The sequence below is a fragment of the Protopterus annectens genome, chromosome 4.part1 (assembly GCF_019279795.1).
Source record: "Protopterus annectens isolate FY-2018-M chromosome 4.part1, PAN1.0, whole genome shotgun sequence".
Lineage (NCBI taxonomy): Eukaryota > Metazoa > Chordata > Ceratodontiformes > Protopteridae > Protopterus > Protopterus annectens.
In genome coordinates this window covers 822507408-822528368 of record NC_056734.1, presented here as the reverse complement: position 1 = coordinate 822528368, position 20961 = coordinate 822507408, and the positions used below count along the sequence as shown (strand labels likewise).

At 39.8% G+C, this 20961-nt stretch overlaps 1 protein-coding gene across 9 annotated transcripts in view; it reads left to right on the top strand.

The window, feature by feature from the left end:
- The window catches only part of GIGYF2 (GRB10 interacting GYF protein 2), a 2932407-nt gene that overhangs the window by 1812492 nt on the left and 1098954 nt on the right, over positions 1–20961 (top strand). The gene's annotated exons all lie outside the window — the stretch shown is intronic.

The window sequence follows — 20961 nt, the reverse complement described above, 5'->3', positions numbered from 1 at the left end:
TGTGGAGGAGGATTCAGTAAGAACTTGAGAACCATTAGTGGTGAGACGGGAAGAGACGTTTGGTAGAGAAGATGGTAGGAGGAAGAGGAAAAAAAAATGGGAGTTAAAGAAGGGAGAGAGCGCGAGGAAAGGCATGCCATTTTTTTGTGAGGATGTGATTTATGTAAAGAGTGGCAAAACTTAGTAGGAGGGGGAATTTAGATTATACCTGTGTTATAAAGCATTTACTTTGTGATGCTTTAAGTATTTTTTTAGTTCTGAATAGAATATATGAAAGGTAGGTATGGCTAAGATTTGAAAAGATGGAGGTCCAGATTTTTAGAGAAGTGTGAAAAAGTGTTAATGAGGGAGTTCTCATACAAGGTTATGGAGGTGGGTCTGTTATATATTGGTTGTAAGGGGTTGTTTTCTCATAGTATCTAATGGATAGTAAGGGAACTGAGTTAAGAATGATGACCTTGTAGATTAGGCCTGCTGTTAGTAGTAATGGTCTGAGATGCATTGGGAGCCATTTGGATTTAGTTGTGATAGAACAGTGATGGTCCCATTTGAGGGGCATAGGGTAATGAATCGGCATTAATTGTTTGAGATTCGTCTTTTTTGACATGTGTAGTGATTTGAAGACTATTTCAATTTTGACAGTGAAACTCCGTTGTCTGTGACAGTTCTGCCTGTCTGGGGAAATAGTAATAAGATTTTTTTTTTTTTTTTACCCAGAAGCAAGTGCTATTTATGTTGGACTTTGTAACTGATCATGAAAGTTGATATGTGAGTCAAGCCAAATACCCAAGTATGTGTAGTGATTAATTGTTTCAATAGCCTTTTGTCCTGAGTGATTAACAGCCCAATAATTTAGAATTTGGCCATTCCTTTTGGAGTTTTAAGTTAATATTTGTGAGCATTTAATGAGGTTAATAGTATTGCAGGTTTTCCCCCTAATAGAACTTATAAAATTGAAGAAGAGGATCTTGGTCTGTAAGTAACCATATTTTCCACATATAGAATGATGGAAAGGTTGGGTGAGGGTTGCTTGAAGGCTGCTCAGAAATGAGGAAAACAGTATGGAGAATAGTTCTGAGTCCCTAGAGACATCTATGATCAAAACGGGGAAGGGAAGATGCTTGACCCTTTTTGCTGTAAAATGTTTGTCATATATGCCTTAATTCATTGTAAGGCTTAGGACCTGATCCTGGCTGCCTCCAGTGAATTTAGTAGCCAATTGTAGCAATTGTGTTAAAAGCTTTTATGAGAACATCAAACCGTGCACTTTTATGTTCACCTTTATTCGCATTTAGGACCGTGTCTGTCAGGATGTAAAGAGCGGTCCTTCTTCCAGACCAGAAGCCATGTTGTAGTGGGAGCAGTACCTAAAGGGTCTGAAGGAGTTTGATAAGTCAGTTTTTACTAGCTTTTCATATACTTTACTAGGGTTAGAGTAATAGAGAGAAGTCTAAATTTGGCAGTCTTAAATTGTTTTGGGTTGTGTTTAACTATAACCATTTTCCATTGGGGGGCATGAAATTGTTGGTTAGGCAGAAGATGTAAAGGTGTATGAGGATGGATGATGTAGTTTTGGCAAAGTAATAAACCAAGGATGAAGGTTATTTGTACTAATAGGTACATCAAATGGGATTTTAAGAAGGCTTCTACGTATCTTGATTTAATCCTGTTGAGGTGGAGTGGAATAGTCTCTACGCGGAAGGAATTGCTGTAATGATGACTGTCTTCTGAGATAGTGGATAGGAATGATGAGTGTTCGTCTAGAAAATTAGTGTGAACAAGATTATATGATAGCTGTGTAGCTAGAAACATGCTGAATTACAGCCATCCAAGTAGTGTCTTGTAAACATTTATTTTTTTTTTAATTTGTTTGCTTTTTCTTTAGAGAAAAAAAGATGTAAGGCATCAGCAGACAAGTTTGCATGATTTTAATGTTTTATCACAGCGTGTAGTATTTATTATTACTCGTAATATATTATCTAATGTGGATGGGGAGCTACAACTATGCCCGGGCTTGCAATATAGCAAATTATGAAAACAGTGTGACAGATAACAGGATATTCTTGTTTCAACATTGCCTTTTAACTTCTACTGTCAGACAACAGTTTGAAAGAGCCATTGTTGAATGATAGGTTTATATGCATGTAAATTTATGTACTCAGATACAGTCACGTCTTACACAGTATGTAACCTCTCTTGACATCTAAAAGTGTGCATCAAACCATACTAAGACATTATTGAGCATGTGTAGCTGCAGATCTGATGATGTCATTTTCATTCATTCCTCAGTTGATTGGTTCAAATCTGACTTGGTCACTTCTACCAGATCATCAGATCCTAGAACTCTCAAGCTCCTGTCTTTACCCATAATGCTCCACTGACCTAACATACCTCAGATCTTGTTTACCGCCATTAGGTATCAAATCAGAATTCCTTTGCTCTTGAGCATTTTATCCATCTTCCTCCAGGCATGAGTTTTGCAAGTTAATTTTTATTAATTAATCCTAACTACCATTTTTTGGTATTTCTATCGGTATCATTGTTGGTACCACTCTGTACTCTGAGTACTCATCCTTACCATAGTTAGTAGTTTTCATCTTTTCTTTTCTTTCTTTCCTGTTTAAAAAAATCTTTGTAGCATTTTAGAGTAGTTTGGTGGCTAGTCTGTGAAGTTGTCGCTTTGTTGTCCTTGCAGTGCTTTTGCTAACATGTCGGACAAGCCCTTTGGCTTCAGAATATGCATTTCCTGTGAGCACTAGCTTCCCAGCTTGGATGCCCATAGGGAATTTGTATACTGTGTGTGGGCCCTTCTTACCTTGAAGTAGACTGTGCTGTCTGCTCCGGCTTTAACACCAGAGCTTTAATAGATTGCAGGAGTAAACAACTAGTTCTGCAATGTGTTCTACCTTCTCCTACTTCTGCTAGGGCCTCAAACCCCTTCAAAAAAGGTGAACAAAGGTAAACCTGATACTTTACCTAAGGAAAAGAAATCCTGAAAAAGGTCTCCTAATTGCTATTTGTCTCTGATGTCAGCTCCTTCAGCGGAACTCCCTGCTAAAGTTCATAAGAAGTCATATCCATCAGTGTCTGATCTGACAGTTAAAAGTCAAGGTCTCCTTGAATCTGATCTGTGCCCCTTCTTTCTGATCTGGTTATATCTAGGCTTTCTTCTCCTTTCCTGGAGGGGTCACCTTGGAGACACTGTAGGCCACCTTCCACTACATCCTCTCTTAGATCCTCCAGAAGTCTTTCGGAAGCAGATGTGGACAGGATGTTAAAGAAATTCCTCTGAGCGCAGATACAGATGGGGGTTTTTTTGGCTCCAACCCCAACTGGGCTCCTAAGGTGACACCTGTCCACATTCCTCCAGTTTCTTCTTCTTGGACCCCCTGTTTTAGAGCCTTTGGATCTGAGATCTGTAAGGGTGTCCACTTTGGATCCAAAGACCATTTGTTCTTCGACTTGATGGCCCCCCCTGAGACAACAGATTGAGTATCTCTGAGCCGGAGGACACTCAGAGCAGAAGCATTGGCACTGGATCCGGGGGTTTGGAGTTGAATCTGAATTTTTCAGAAAAATGGCCCCCAACCCCCCCCCCCCCCCCCAAGCCTCAGTGGTGGATAGCTTGATTCTGACTTACCTCCCCAGGTGGAGTGCTGGTGGGGTTGCACTTGCCAGTGGTCCAAGATGTTCTGGCTTTGGAGTCGTCGACTTCCGTGCCCCCTAGGCATTCTACTTTTGAGGTTGTGGAGAGAGTTTTCTCCTTAGCTAGAGAAAAGATATCCCTTCCACCCTCGAATCAAGTAATTCTGCCCCAGACTGTACTCAGTTCTAAGCTTAGACTATCCCTTCCACTGGGACAGCCAGACCAAACGAGTCTCCAGCTGGGCTGTCAGAACATTATCTCTTTCAACACTTCCCCAGATCATCCCACTGAGCAAGATCCTCAGAAGAGGATGTGTAAAAGGAGGCACTTGGACTCCGCCCAGGGATCTCTCACAGAGAACACAGATTTGGATGAGGGGAGGTGATGCCGATCACCACCTGACGACATCTCCTTTGGAGACATCCTGGAGCTTCTGAAACAAAATGGTGGTCTTCACACCCCCACCCCCCAGGGGGAATCTGTGCTTGTGGATTCTTTTGGGGTCTGACCCAGCTACCTCTTAGCAGGCATGGAAGTAGCTGGACATTTGAGCCAATATCAGAAAGACCTGACAGAATTCTAGCCCCCCCCCCCAAACACAGGGGGGGTAACTCAAATGGAAGTCACCACCCTCATGGCAGAGATGGTCCACAGACCCGGGGCTTTAGGGATTCTTTCTGAGATAAGTCCTGTCAGAGCTTCTGAAAAGGAGGCCCAACAGTGTAGACTAGAATGTGATTAAATTAAAATCTTGTATTTTACTTTAGGAGTACATTAAGAGCTTTGTACAACTGTTTTCTGCTGACAAGATTAATTAAATGAGCATGTCTGGACAGTTTACTGGACACAAGTGACTTTCATGTGCTCGTTCTCTTTCAATGAGATGTGTCATAATAATGCATTGTTGTTTGTAAGGATTACTGCAGTCTGTATAAGTGACTTTGGCCACAAGCAGACATCTGTCTTCTTGAGTAATACTCAGGTCATCAAAAATGTCCTCTTGCAGGAGTCAGGTGACCTTCAGCACAGTGGACATCAACAGCAAAGCCTATGGTAGAGAGAGTAACCCCCACTGTATCTTTAGTTTTTTAACCATTAAAGTGTAAAATCATTCTGTGTTGTAAAAGTTCATTGGTTGCTTCTGGGTGAAGATTCAAGAGCACAAGAAGTAATTCTCGTGGCTTTTACCTTTTTTTCTGCTGTGCATTATAGTGATTGATACCGGTTATATTATTTTTTTAAGCATCTTTATTAAGTCTGATCTTTTTGAAAGTGATATAGTTGTGCAGAAATAGAAAACTAAACATAACCGTGATTCTATTTTCCTGCTGCATGCATATGTTTTGTTTTAACTGATTTTGATTCAGTACTACATTACACAAATTGCTCAGTTCCTGCCTTCTCTTAAATTTCAGATGTTTATCATTCCCACTGCTACAGTAGCCTTTAGGCTGTATGGGTTATGTCTTGCCCAAGACACATACTCAGTGGCGGCTAGTGACTTCAAATCAAAGGGGGGCTGAAGGAGACAGCTGAATGAGCGGGGTTAATGGGAAGGGGCGGAGCTTTGGTACAGTGGGCTCAATACTGGTCTTGCTCAACAATTTACATGAAATAAATGCTCAGTCACTATGGTGCATGCTGAACACTACACAGCACATTGTTACGTGTATATACAGTAATTTTGAAAACGACTGTCATGTCCTTTATTACAAATACTGCCATATGCATTTCAATACCCAGGTCTTACACATTATTTAGTTAAGTAACTATTCTCTGCATGGCAACAACATAAATGCTTTCAATGTCGATAATTCTTTAACAGTATGCTTATTAAAGCTTACTTGCATCTTAAATTATCAGACAAGCTTACCTGATAGTCATTAAAGCATTGCTGCTTAAACACAGAGCAACAACAGGCACTGCAACATCATGCATTTTCTGAATAATAAGAGGCATAAATCGACAGTATAGAATATGACAGAAAACCAGAACATTCTGTAAAATCAAGGACAGATGAAAAGCCACTGTACTTGTGTCTACCTTGGATGGGGGGATATTCTGCACACTTAAACTGCATAACTGTTCCTTGACTTGCTTGGACACATCCACAGTCACTACATGGAGAGAGTGGGGTACAACAGGTATGTCACAATTTAAAATGTCTCTGGCTGACTGTGATGGCCCTGATGCATTTGGTCATAACCTCTCAACCTCAGAGCAAGAAATCTGGGCAAAGCCATAAATAAAAGTGGGACAAAGCAAGACCCAAAAATAGGGACAATTTTTAAATATTGCACTTACAAACTTAGAAAGTTGATAGAATATTAGCTCTTGCATTAGTATGAATTTTCTGAAGGGTATAAAATCTGAAACCCAAATGTCTGTAATTATTTTCTAATTTCAGTCTTATTTGCCACTAATTTGCCAGAATACCACAATTTTATGAAATACGGACCAAAAATGTGTTGCAAAAATCTGGATAATCTATGAAAATCTGTATAGTTGCCGCTGAGCCTGTATGGCAGGAAGACCAAGGAATCAGTAGTGCAACACTGACTATACAAAGAACATACATATAAAGCTGAATTCAAGTAAAAGATAATAAAAGCAAAATGGAGCAGGATAAGATTTCTAATAAAGTCCATAGTGCTTTGGCATACAGTGTTATAACACATATATAACCATGTAAAAACTAATTTAATAAACATAGGATGATCACTTTCAGGAAGAAAACTAGGTGTATGTGAATCATCTTAAAGATATACTAGAGTAAAATGCATTTGTGTGTTATATACTGAACAGAAGTGTTGGAAAGAAAACTTTTGGAATAATCTATGCATCTGGAAAGATGAAGATGTGACAAAATGATGCTTCAGTGGATGAAGGCCTCAAATACATTACACATAGTCTGCATACAATACACAGCAAAATGCGGTTACTTGCATGTTTTGCCCAGCAGTTTGATTTTGCTTAGAAAAATACATCTATACTTTGACTTAGTAACACTCTTTGTTTAGGTTAATTAGATGTACAGGCTATCTCAAGGAGAATCATTTTATAATACAAACCAGAATGGCACAGTATAAGATGACACACTTTTTTTCAACAAAAGTATATAAAATTTCCAGCTACTGTAAATTCTGTGGGTTACTAGTGCAGTGCATATTAATATTCAGAAGGCCACCTGTATGTCCATTACCAGTTACCTACAACTAATACCAAACAGACAAGGGCATTATTTTTACATATCAGTATACTGGCAGTTAATATTAAACAGAATTAATACAGCAGACATTTTACAGGCACACTGCAGAAAATATATGACTAATAATTAATCTGGAAAGGTAACAGTTGTCTGTAACAACGGGAATGCCACGTATTTGCCCCTGCCTTATTCTTAACATGATCTCTGTGATGGTCTTTATTTAAAATTCCTAAATTTTCACTAAGACAGTATTATAGCGTACAGTGGCAAGCTCATAATTGATCCAAATAAAAATGGTGAATCTAGTAACTGGTTTAATCTTTAAAAAAGAAACTTGATATATAGGGACTGTGCCTAAGACCAGAAAACCCAAAAAAACACATTATGCCACAGACATTAGAAATCCTATAAACTAGAATAAGAAAATATTTTTTAGGAAGGATTAAGAGGGACAGTGCTAAAATTTGAGTCAAATGTATTCAAGGAGGTTTTACATAGCCAGGATCTCTAAACCTGCAGGTACACACAAAATCAGAATGTAGACTTGTCCTAATTAGTGTGTATAGTCAAAATAGAAGGACTTGTAGGAAGTTTTTTTAAAACCTTACATATAAAATAAATGCAAACTTACTCTGCAAGCAAATACTTCAGAACATACAGTAAAACAAAGAGGCGGGTTATCTTAATGCATGCTGAATACAGCAGTAAAAGAAAAAATACAATGTCTGTCAGAGGATACTGTACTGACTGCTACAGATGTATCTGCAATAGCTGATTTTACTGTTAAATCAATGAAATGCAAACATTACACTAAAGGCCAGTTATTGTCAATCATAAAAATGAAAGGAAACGCATTAAGTTACATGTGAGAGTATGTATGGGGGTGTATTTCAGCCTTTAAGTTTGTGTTGTGGGGGTGTATTTCATTTTGCTGTGCTGCAGCACTGTACTTTGCACAGGAGCTTATGACTAAGTTTTGAAGGAGATGGAGCAAATATTTTTCCCCTTTCTCCTAGGGAACGTTGGGAAACACTTATTTATTTATTTGCATTTGTTAACCGGGTTGATCCAGCTGGGTATTACCCTTTTTCAGTGGAGACCTGAGGGGAAAAGCCCCAAACAGACATACAAATACATACGAATAGAGACAAATTAACATAACTGGTTGAAGGAATCCGTTATAATTCTGATGAGCTGAAAGTTATTGATGGCTGAATATAAGCTATCATTCTCTGTCCTAATTACAGTAGAGGAAAAAAAAACTCAGGGTCAGGCACTGTGCTTTTATCTTTTGGAGGCATGGCTAAGTACCTATTTTCTCACCTGATATTTTTGATAAGCAATGATTTTGAACCACTCGATGCAAACAGGTGTCTGTATCTTTAATAACTGAATATAAAATAAAAATAACAGAAACAAAATTGTGGTTGAATAAACACTTCACTAACCTGCGATTTTTATTCAGTTCCACTTCCTTTCCTTCCTTTTCAATTGAAACGCTCCTTTTTCCAATCCAGGCAACAGGCTGGTCAAACAAGTTGAAGGTGCACTGCACTGCTCTGTCTGTTGTCCAGTCGATTGAACAAACTCCAAAATACTGCTAGTAGCTACCGACTCAACTGTTTCTCGCTGTCTTTTTCCCAGCATGCAAAGCACAGGAAGAGAGCAAGAACCAATCAGTGGCCATCCAGCTATCCACATCACGTACGTGACTGCGGACGTGGCAGTCCAATCCCCTTCCACTTTACTACGGTTACAAACCACATAGTCTTCTGGGCAACTGTGCACTGATGCCTTGTCTTCTTAATCTGACTCTGGGCTGCTTTTATAGCAGTCCAGATTTACAGAAAACTATTTTTTTTTTTTTTTAAAACTTGGAACTCACTGAGTATGCATGCACTCAGTTCAAGTTTCGGGACTTTAACAGCGAGTCAAGTCAGACTCGCAGGCTTGCAGCTAAGGATTACTGATTACATGATTACAGTACAAAAAAATAAAGATATTTTATTTATTGAAATGTTAACCTTTCTTTCTATTCACAGCTGGGGGGGGGGGGCTGCAGTATGATGGCATGAGCCGCCACTGATGGTCAGCTTCCAAAAGTACTGTTTTTCTCCTATGCTTCCACTCTGTGTTGTGACAGCTTACCTGACATTTTTTCTATCAGACTAAATATACTTTGAAGGGGTTTCTGACAGGAATTTAATGTGTTGTTTAAACATTGCAGTGTTTTGGTGACTGTATGTGCATCAAAATGTAAATGTGCTGTTAGTGCAAAGTGTTTGACAACTTAACCTTCCTGCAGACCCATTCCTGCATTTCTTACATCACAAGAAAGAAAGAAAAAAAGACAGCTTATCAGAGACCTTGCCAATTCTGCTGGCCCAGTCTTCACCTCAGCCAATGGTGTGTGACTCTGCAGTGTGGATCTGATGAAGAATATGCTTTGAATCCTATATGGATGAAAGAGATTAACCAGATTTTTAGACTATAACTTGTTTTAAGTCACTAAATCGTACTGTGGAAGTAAACCTGTTTTTTCCTGTGTTTTGGGATGTACTTCACTGTCTTGTTTTGATTGTGTACGTTTATTCGTTTTACAACTCCAGCATGAGGAAGAGTGAACTGACTGTTATACTTTTTGTGATGCCTGTAAAGGAAAAAAAAAAGGTTGAACATTGTTCATCAGAAGACATGGCATTGTTAAGAAAAGATGATTTTCTTACCTTAGCCAAGAAATTGGTACAGACACTTTATTCTTGTACAGAAAATACAGTACCTGAAATACCTTAAGTCAAATCGCTAAAAATATTCTTGAGGAAGACGTGCCAGATGGTCCTGATACAGAGAGGGAGATTGCTTTGTCTCCTGCAGATTATCAATACCAGATCTTCAATGGTGAGTTAACCTGGTCCTCCCAATCTACTTTGGAGGAAATGTCTTTCTCTCAGGTTATATCCAGGATGAATGAGGTGTTTTTATAGGAGCAAATGTCTGTTTTCCCTCAATTGAGGATACATGTTTGGCATGTGGATTTGTCAAATACTACATACATTTCTCCTCTAATGCCAACTATGGAAGGAGCGTTATAGTGCTGCCTGTAACAACCCTGATTCACAACCTTCAGTCCTGAAGAAAGCAGGCTTTACAAAGTTTCTCAGACTAACAAGCACTTATTTTCTCGCATTAGGTTTGGCACTGCAGCAGCCTCTATATCTTAGCCAACAGAGAACCGGATGCTTTTATCATCCAACCCCTCCCCATGTGAACAATGAGGAGAAGATTTTGGACAGGTGTGGTAAGAGGTTTTTCTTCACTTTGGCATATGGAATTCTTAACTGTCAGACCTTGTGTAACTGTTTGCCTTTTTTATACAGACAGTTTGAGAGCTTCTAGCTGCAAGTCTTCCCACTGAAGGTAGTGACTTCCTCAGTAATATTTCTAACATTTCTCAAATATCAAACATGCTTTAAGGAATGTGGTTGATTATACAGGCATTGTTTAGGGCCTCTGCTTCTGCTAGTGTTTTGAAAAGGTATGTCTGGGTACATAATCAAAAGATCCATTGATGTATTTTCTGTTTGCCCTGAACTGATGGGTTATCAGATCCGTACAGATCTACGTTGGCAGGTTTAACTTCAGGATCCAAGGCACGTGCTGCTTTCCATACTGATAACTCCCCTGCACCACCTCAATACCTCATACCTCACTTGCTGTTCTCAGATGAGTGCATAATTTTTCTGTCTAGCTCTCGGATAGTAGTGTCTTTCATCCTCCGTCAGTATGCTACTCTTTTTTTTCCTCTTTCAAGGACTTTCACCTTTCCCCCCTCCCCACTTAAAACTTTTTTTTAATCTTTTTCATTAGCATGGTTCATTATAGTTCTTACGATTGTTAGACCATACATTTTCCTGTTTGCTGACTATAACTTTCTGTTACAGTGTGAGTGTTTTTTTCCCCGTCTAGTCTTAACAACATAACATGACATGACTGATAAGGCCCCAGGCTTTAAGAAATGCATCTCTTTTGGACACAAGATTCTCCCCACACCCCACCCCACCCTGGGATATTTATTGCAAGTTTGTTTATTGTTTGGGAGCTTCTCATGTAGATGAAGACTGCTCTGTTTGTTTGGCCTTTGGGGCTACAGCTTTATCAGATCATCGATTTAAACTTGCTCTAAAGGGTCTTCTCCCAGCCACAGTGGGGGAAGTCACTCCCTCCAGTCTAGTTTTCCTTCTAGTAGGAAATCAGGGGAGAAAAACAATAGAAACAAGCCAAGAGAAAAAAAGAGAGAGGACGATCCCTCAAAAGAAAAGTCTTTGGAGAAGCCTGTTGTGAGGGAATTGAGGAAGAGGCCCCCTGAACCTTCAGGTCTTTTGGGTCTTGCACCAAAACTTTCCAGAATTTTGAATCCACCTCCACCATCCAAGCCTCTTAGGATTTGATCACTAACCCCTCTTTTTGTGGAATCCGGGTTCTCACTGGAGCCGGTTAGTCCTCTGCTCAGATCTGTCTTTCTCTCTCAAACATAGGTCCTTTCAGTAGGCCTCTAGGCCACCATCGATTGCTTTGTCCTTAAGGTAGTGTGGCCATAGAGGAGCCTGTATGAGGCTGACATGGACAGAATGATTGACAGGTCTCAGAGCTGAGAGGTCAGTGCCATTGTTAAAGGGTTGGCATTACTCCCTGAGGGTTTCAGAGCTTTCCCTTCCTGTCTGCACTTCAGCCCATGACAGCTTGATTCTGTTGCCTCTTTGGAGCTGAGCCAGATCGGGTCTCAGAATGTGCCCTTGTTGGAGTCTTTGGATCCCACAGGCACACATTTAGGGCCAATTTCAGCTTTGACTTTCAAGGCTTTTGAAAGAGCTGGAAGTCAAGAGAGCATGTTTCCCTTTCAAGCTCAGAGCCGTCTCACCCCCTGCTGACATCTTCAACTCCTCTTCTTCCTGATGTTACCACCAAGCAGCTAGAGGCCTCAAGAACAGTCCATGTTGTGGACTCCCTGTATGCTTCTGAGTCTTCCCCAGATCTCCCTGCCACAGAAGTGCATAAGAAGCATACATGTAAAAGGAGACACTTGAACCCCGCATAGGAATCCCTCACTAAGGGTACTGATATTGATGAAGGGGAGGGGTTCCCCTAGGGGAATGCCTCCTTCAGAGACATTTAGAGTTATTGAGAGAGGGGAGATGGTTTACTGATGCCCCCTCCCAGGAGGAATCGGTATTCCTTGAGGCCTTTGGTTGTGGCTCATGTATTACCTGGGTGGTTCCTCCTGCCGAGTAACTCACCGAGTTTGTCTCATGGTGGGCTTGGAAGGAACCAGATGTGTTGGAACCAATTCCTCAAAGACTGAACAAGATTCTAGTTTCATCTAAAGACAGGCCATACTAGAGTAAGGAATCCTACACTGGATTCTGTTGTGCATCAGTAACCACAAGGAAAGAGCTGTAAAAAGAGAAGCTCTACTGTCCATCTCCGTAACAGGTAGTTCATGAAATTGGACAAGTTTGGAAAATGGGTTTACATCTCATTGACTATTGCCTTAAGAGCATTGAATTACTTAGCCCTTTTAACACAATTTCAGAATGACTTGACTGTGGAACTCTCCAAGTCTTTCTACACGTCCTTAACTGCAGAGTCATATAAAACAGTGGATACATAGTTGTCCACCCTACAGTCTCCTTTCTAATGTGTCCATATGCCATGTTATCCAACGCAGGTGGAAAGCAGCAGCCACTGGCATTGCTATTCATCTGCACACCTGGATGTGCATCTGCAGTTTTGTGGAGCATTTCAATATGTCCATCATCAGTGCACCTTATGATGGGTCCACCTTTTTGGACCAGAAGTGAAAAAAAACATTTGTCTAAAAGATAGCAGGATGGCAAGACCCTGTCTGCTGTCAGGATGTGGTTCTCCACCCCCCCCAAAAGACCTTTTCTAGGAATCAAAGGGTGGTAAGAAGCTTTGGTTCTGTAAATTGCAAGATTTTATGCCTGATGCTTCTGGCAAATAATTATAATGGATGTTGCATTCATGGCAGAGGTGGTTTGCAGCACCAAGGCATTCAGGACTGCTTCACTGACTAACTCTTCCAGCGCTTCTGAAGGTTTGGCCTACTGCTGTATTCTGGATGCAGTTGGGAGGGGCTTATAACTGCACCCCACATCCTGGACATTCATCACCAAGATACCTAAGTGCAGAGCATTATCACCAGAGGTTAAATCATCCCTTTTTCTTTACTTTTCCCCAATTCCAAAAGACTTTCTGATGTCCCACCCTAGCAAAGGAAGGCCAGAAGCACAGGAAATCAGAAAGCTGCTAGACAAGAGTCATCGAGGAGGTCCCACCAGACCAGCAGGATCCAGAGTCTGTTCAGGATTATTTTTGGATTCAGAGAAAAACTGGAACAATCAAGCACAATTTGAACAGCTGCCATCTGAATCTGTAGGTGAAGCATATGAAATTCCAGATGATCTTGGCTCAGTCCATCTTGCCTCTTCCAAGGAAGGACAACGAAATGTGTTTGTTTGATCTTCAGGAAGCATACCGTCATATAAAAATAACCAGATCGTTCCTTCTGTTTTGTTTGGGAGCCAGTCATTTCCACTTCAGGGCCTGCCCTTTGGTTTCACCACAGCCCCCAAGGTGTTCACCAAATGCATAGCAGTGGTTGCAGCTCACCTCAGAGTGCAAGGGTTATGGGTGTTCCCACATGTGGATGACTGAAATCATAACCGCTTCCAACATGAATCTACTAGTCCAAGTCAGGGATACCTGGTTCCAAATTTGCAACTAACTAGGAATCACCATTAACTTGGTAAAGTCCAAATTAACCCCAGCAATAGAGTTCACATGGTCTCATCTGGACACAACTTTACATATACCTTGACTCCTGGAGTACAAAATCTTGACCCTGCAACAAGCATCAGCAGTTGTTTCCCTCCCGAAACCTCCAGCAAGATGTATGCTGTGTCTCCTAGGGTCCATGGCAGCCTCTTCAACTCTCTTCTCTCATGTCAGATTCTACAAGTGTGTTACAGTGGAGTCTCGCAAATCAGTTAAATGCTCAACATTTCTCTGACACATACATTTCCCCATCTGTCTCACCTGTGTGTGAAGGCAGCATGTTCAGTGGTAGCTGGATTACCCTCTAGTGTCCCTTGGTCACACCTTTATTCTGCAGCTCCCTCAGGTCACAGTAACTATGAACAGTTACTTAATGGGTTGGGGGGAGCATTTTGAGGTAAAGACATATGTATCTCTTCAGAGGACAGTTTTCACATCACTCTCCTAGAGATGAGGGCTGTCCTCCTTGTGTTGCAAGCTTGTCAGGACTTCCACCCCAGGGATGTGATCTTGATTCAGACAAGACACATCAGTAGTCTGGTACTTCAACAGATGGGGGGGAGGGGGGGGGTTGCATGCTTGTACCCATTATGTCGAGAAGCCATGAGGGTTTGGAAGCAAGTGTTGTCTTCACAAAGCTTTCTTGTGGCTATGCATATCCCAGGTAAACCAATGTTTTAGCAGACAATCTAAACAATTCCATTTGCAGACCTCATGAGTGGCCTCTGAATCAAGCTGTGGCTGCTCAGATTTTCAGCCACTTCAGGCAGCCATGCTGTGACCTGTTTGCAACCCCATCCAGCTCCAAGTGCAGCAGCAACTTTGCCCTGATTCCCCAGAAGTGAGAATTACCAAGAGATCCTCTGGTTCTCAAACGCTTATCCGCCTACTCCTCTAATTCCAAAATTTCTTATGAAAGCCATGTGGTGCAAGGCAAAGGTGATCCTCACTGCTCTCTTTTGGTCTCTGCAGGTGTGGTTCCCCTTTCTCTTGCCTACTTTGATACACCCTCCTTACCTGCTGGAATCTCACCCAGAACTAATTTTTCATCCATCCAGCAAGCCTCACTCAGATATAATGGACCTGAAATTAACCATGGGGTTTTCCAGTTCTGATGATGGCCAGACTGTCTTCCCCTGTTCTTTGTATCCTGACATCGTCTTTCTTCCAGAAAAGTGTATAAAAGGAAATGGAAAAAACTTTGTGTGGGCTTCCAGCAAGGGCATGGATGCCGTTTCAGCCCTAATTTCTTCTATTTTGGATTTTATAGCTGGTCTTTTCCAAGAAGGGGCGAAGTTGTTCTACTAATAAGTTTCAAACTGTTGCCATCTCAAATGTTCATGTTGGAGACAAGCACACACCTATATCTTCTTTGGTTAACTGATGTATTTTTAAAAGCTACTTCTTTCTTGAGATATTACCTTCTTACTCCAGACTTTGACCAATGTTTGATCCTGATGTGACTGCAGAGCTGAAGTAACTTTCTTGGACAACACTTTTTCTGGTAGCTGTGACCTCAGCTTAAAGAATTTCAGAGCTTCAATCCCTTTGCTTTTAAGCCACCTTATTTGGTATTTGCTATTTCACAAAGGTGGAGGTTTCACTTCGAACCAAACCTTCATTCCATGCTAAGATAGCCTCAAAATTTACTTTGAATCAGACCATAAACTTGCCAGTTTTCTTTCTGAACTTCAACAAAGGTGAATGTCCATACCAGTTGTTGGTCTCCTCCTGTCTAGTCATGTTAGGAAATGGTGTTTCCAAGGTAACTTTTTCTAGGTGGTTATCTGAAAGTATCCCCTTTTGTACAAACAGAGGATTATCATTGCCCTGCAATCCTAAAATTATTTTTACCAGAGTAGTTACTACTTCCACAGCCTTCTTTCCAGAGTTCCTATTGATGACATCTCTTCTGCAGCTACATTGTCCACTGTGTTTACATTCATATCCCATTACAAACTGGATTTGCAGTCCATGTCTAGGGCCTTGTTTGCTTCCACCATCCTCCAGAATATCCCTCCATGAGACATCCTAGGGTTTAGGTAGCTGGGGACCATATCCCATCAGTTGATGACATATGAAAGTTATATATTTACTTTAACACTAGAATTGTGTAGCCATCTTCCGTCCTGTTCACCTTTCTCTCCTTAGGTCTCCCTGCTAGATTTTCTCTATTGGGATCTCAACTGACTCCACTAGACCTTCACAAAGCCTTATTGCAGCCACTGTATCCCCTCCCTGCTAGATTTTCTCTATTGGGATCTCAACTGACTCCACTAGACCTTCACAAAGCCTTATTGCAGCCACTGTATCCCTTTGCCCATGCTTTTGTATATATGTTTTGTTTCCAAGATATTTTTCTGTGCCTAACTCGATCTCCAGTATTGATTTGATGGAGGATAATTATGAGTAGGAGAGGATCTTGAACTCTGGATCCTAGAGTCTAAAAGCTGCCAGTGTCGGATCCGTATGGATGCAGTGATGCATCAGTTGAGAAGGATGGAAGAAAACAACACAGCTTTAATGTTACAGTAATACATAACTTTCATTTTTTGACAAGAAAAAGTCTGAAATTTTAAATTCAGCCTTGGGTAAGATGTTTCAGGTCTTCAAACAATGCAATAGGAAAATTAATTGAGGGAGTTTCCACGATTTTTACCCCCCCCCCCCCAATTCTTCCATATCCTCTTAAAACAAAACAAACAAGCTGTGCCTTCTTAAGCCGGACAGGTAAATAAGAAGGTGTGACAGGAGGGAACAGTAAGAAGTGAGGAGCAATTCCAAAAAAGGACAGTCTCGTACTTCAGAATGACTGCCAGCATTTTTCCCCAACCCCTCCCATCCTGCCCCTGTTCCAGAATCTGTTTCAGCAGTTGGTTCTGTATATTACAATTGGCAAAAGATTGTGACAGACTAATGGGTGTTAAAGGTAGTTTAGGAGAGTTACAGTTGGGACTGGATGCAGAAACTTCCTTTCAGGAGAATTCTTCCCTACCCTCCAAACAAAAAAATAACTTTTTCTTTTGGTTCTTCAGCACTCACTCACCCTAGGAGTCATATATCCATTGCCATTAAATCAAAGCAGCAAGGGCTTCTATTAAAGAATGTTTTTAGTGCCAAATATAGTCTTATTGAAGACCAGGTCTAGATCTTCCTTCCTTAATCTGTATGTGGAAGTTCCAAAATTCAAGATGTTGACCCTTCAGAGTCTGTTACCTCTTATTTCTGCGGGAAAGGTTATGGTAGCATTAAATTTAAATCATGCATCAAACTTCTATAGAACCACTTCACCAAACAAACAAGCAAAAAAACTGTTAAAACGAACCAGGAACAATAAGAGAAGTTCTTCTGTATGTTGAAAAATCCAAGTATTTATTATACTGTTAAAACGTTAGCGTTCAATTTAAAAGTGTATATGAAATATACGCTTTCAGCAAAATAAGTATCTTGCCTTCCTCAGACAAACAGAATACTAGTTACTATTCTAGCATTTATACATTGTTTAAAAGTTTATAACCAATCAGCATGTAGTGCATTTCTTAATTAAATTTTCACCATGACAACCTTAAACAGGAAAATGCTTTTACCATTCTTCCTCATCTTGACACAAATTTAAAGCGCAAAAACACATAGTTTCTTATGCCTATGCTATTGTTAAACAGTGATCTTATATAAAGTGCAAATACTAAATATTATCTAAAATTGCAATAAAAAATAACAATAAAAATAAAGAATGATGAATAATAAATGATGATAAAAAATGAATAAATAATATTGATGAAAATAAAGAAAAGTATTGAGTGTGGTACATAATACCCTTCCTTGCTGTGAACTAAATAAGTTGGTTACCTATTAAGAGCCAGCCACTTCAAAGTACACTTGATTGATGTAACATCATTTATACCAGGAAAAATATGTGCCCTCGTTTTTATTTGCCATGAAAGCTCATCCATTTCAAGGAGGATTTGCCAGGCTCCACCTCTAATGTCAGGTTCCCTGTGTTCTAATACTATGTAACTGAAGGAGTGATCACCATACTCCATAATATGCCTAGCTAAGGCATTAGTGCTTTCCTTCCTACTTATGGCGTACTGATGCTCGTAGATTCTAGATTTGAATCTACGCTCAGTTTTGCCTATATAGAAGGCTTTACAGAAGTTACACATAGCGGCATAAATGATGCCTTTAGTTTGAGAATTGTAATGGTTGTTAATCTTATAAACAATGTTGTTAAGACTAATATGGCTACAGACCTTGACATGTCGGCACTGGGCACATGTACCACATTTAAACATGCCATGTGGTCTGTTAGAATGCTGCTTCTTTTTCCTGTTTTGTAGAATGCTTTTCAAGTTATTTCCTCTCCTATATGTTATTTTTGGGCCATTATTTAAACGTCTAGCTATAAACCGATCTGTTCTGATTAAATCCCAGTTTTTGAATAACACTTCCTTGATTAGCTGATGATCCAAAGAGAAAGTGTGTAGGAAACTGATAGTATATTCTGATTTAGTCCCTAGACCAGTGGTCCAGCTTGTCAGTTGTTTCTAGGTTATCTTCCTGGGAGATAGTTATCTGCCTTGAAGAATGATCCCCCAAAAGGGGGATGAAGTGACCTTGCTCTTGCTTGCTAGTGACTTAATTTATGAGTTTAATAATTAGACTAGGTGGGTACCCTCTGTGAACGAACATGCTCATGAGTGTTGAACATTCAGAATGAAAGTCGTATAAGTCTGTGATCATACGGGCAGCCCTAACCAACTGTCCTTTAACTACCGCTTTCTTTTGATGAAAGGGATGGCTGCTCGTAAAATGAAGAAAAGAGTTCGAGTAAGTGGGCTTCCTGTAAATTAGGCCCTTATACTTGCTGTTATCATTATCCTTAATCAATAATACATCCAAATAATTTACTTCAATATCCCCTATACTATATATAAACTCTAAGAAATCAGTGTATTGTGAAATTCTATTAATAAATGTGGGGAATAAGTTCCTTACTACCTGTCCACATACAAAATATGTCATCCTGGTACCTAGTGTACCAAGTGACATATTTTTGAAACCACTCGTCTTTAAAGAGCATGTTCGTCTCCCAGAATGCCATAACTGCATTGGCAAATGAGCCTCCGCATGGAGAACCCATTGCCACACCTGAGGTTTGTACAAAAAACTGGTACTCAAACATAAAAAAGTTATTGGCCAAAACAAGCTCAAGTAGCGTCTCTATCAAGTTTATGTTATTATGATTACTTCCTTTTCTTGACATAAATTATCTCACCCAATTCACCCCTATAGTTTGGGGGATGACTGTATACAGATCTTTAACGTCAATTGTCAAGAAAAGGACATCTTTTGAAAAAACTTGCTTACTTAAACCATCCAGGAAGCTCCATGAGTCCCTGCATATTTGGACCTCATTTATAATTAATGGTTTGAGAACAGAATCAATATATTTGGCACATGCATATGTGATCGATCCTCTCCCATCCACTATAGATCTAAATGGTGGGGCATGCAGCCTTTTATGCAGTTTAGGAGTGCCAAAAAAGGCTGGGATTCTAGGTGCTGCCATTGATAATTATTTATGGATATCCATATCTATGGAACCTTCCAGAAATAAATCATTTAAAGTTTCCCTAATCCTACTATATGCTACGTTGACCTCGTTCAATGTCACCTGCCTATAAGAGGGAGTTTCTAGATGTTTGAACATATAGTCAACATAGGTGCAATGATCCATAAATACAAGACCTCCCCCTTTATCTGGTTTCATTACCCTGATGTTACATTCTTTCAATAAGTTAATGAAATCCTATTCCAAAAAGGTGATATTATTGATGTTTTTATGACGTCTATGTATCACATTGTTCTTAGTGGCCCAAAAATCAACTTCGCACATTTTTTCGAGCGTGTGCAAAATAGGGTGGAGAGGAGGGTTATAAGAACTAGAGATTCTTAATGCATTAGTTATGGGTAAATTGTTACCCATCAATACATTCAAATTAAGCTTACGGACAAAGACTTTCAAATCAGTGACGGTTTTTACAATGTATAGATGAGGAAGAATGGTAAAAGCATTTTCCTGTTTAAGGTTGTCATGGTGAAAATTTAATTAGGAAATGCACTACATGCTGATTGGTTATAAACTTTTAAACAATGTATAAATGCTAGAATAGTAACTAGTATTCTGTTTGTCTGAGGAAGGCGAGATACTTATTTTGCTGAAAGCGTATATTTCATATACACTTTTAAATTGAACACTAACATTTTAACAGTATAATAAATACTTGGATTTTTCAACATACAGAAGAACTTCTCTTATTGTTCCTGGTTCATTTTAACATTTTTTTTTTTTCAAACTTCTATAGCCAAAGGCTTCAGGAAATTTCTCAGATTTTTCTGTGTGGGGGTCAAATTATCAGTTCTCTGCATTGCCTTTTAAGTTATCTATTTCTCCAATAGTGCTTACAGAGTTCTAGCTCCAGACATAGCTCACTGCAAACTGAATGGCATTCAAATTTTTTTTTTATTTAGACAAGTTATTTATCTTTGCAGAGGCTTTTCCCAGATTCCAAGAGCTGTTAATATGCATTTCATTTCTTCTGGTCCATCTGGGACTCCAGGTAAATATTCAGAAATCTTCCTTGACCCTGTCACACAGGATTATCTTTCTGGGGTACCTTATTGACGCCATGCATCAAAGGCTTTTTTGATGTAGATGATGATTTTTTTTTTTTTTTTTTTTTATTTGGAACCTGTCTTGAGCTTCTCGACTCAGTCTCAGATTTCAGCCAAAGAATATCTCAGGATTGTGGGGTTGGGGGTTGGCACAAGGGTTAAGGTGTTTACTTCACAGACACAATGTTCAGGAGTTGATTATCACCTCTGAAGAGAAAAAGTCTCTGCTTAAAATGGCCTGCAAGGTCAGCTTTCTTAGTACTTGCCTATGGACATCAGTTTAAATTTCATATGAGCATCCTGGTGTTTATGGCATCTGTAATTGTCATGATTTCTCTTACCAAGTTTACACATGAGAAAGATTCTGTGTTTTTTTTTTTTTTTTTTAAATAAAAAATTAAAACACAAAACCCCAACATTTGCATTCTATGGAATTTCAGATTCTTGGGCTTTGTGGGAAAAAAAAGGAACACCACTGCTGGAGACTACAGATAAAAGCAAATGCAGATGTTCTTCATGTTTCACTGTTGCAGTCATTACATTTGGGTAATCTGCTAGCAGGTTGCCCTCAGTC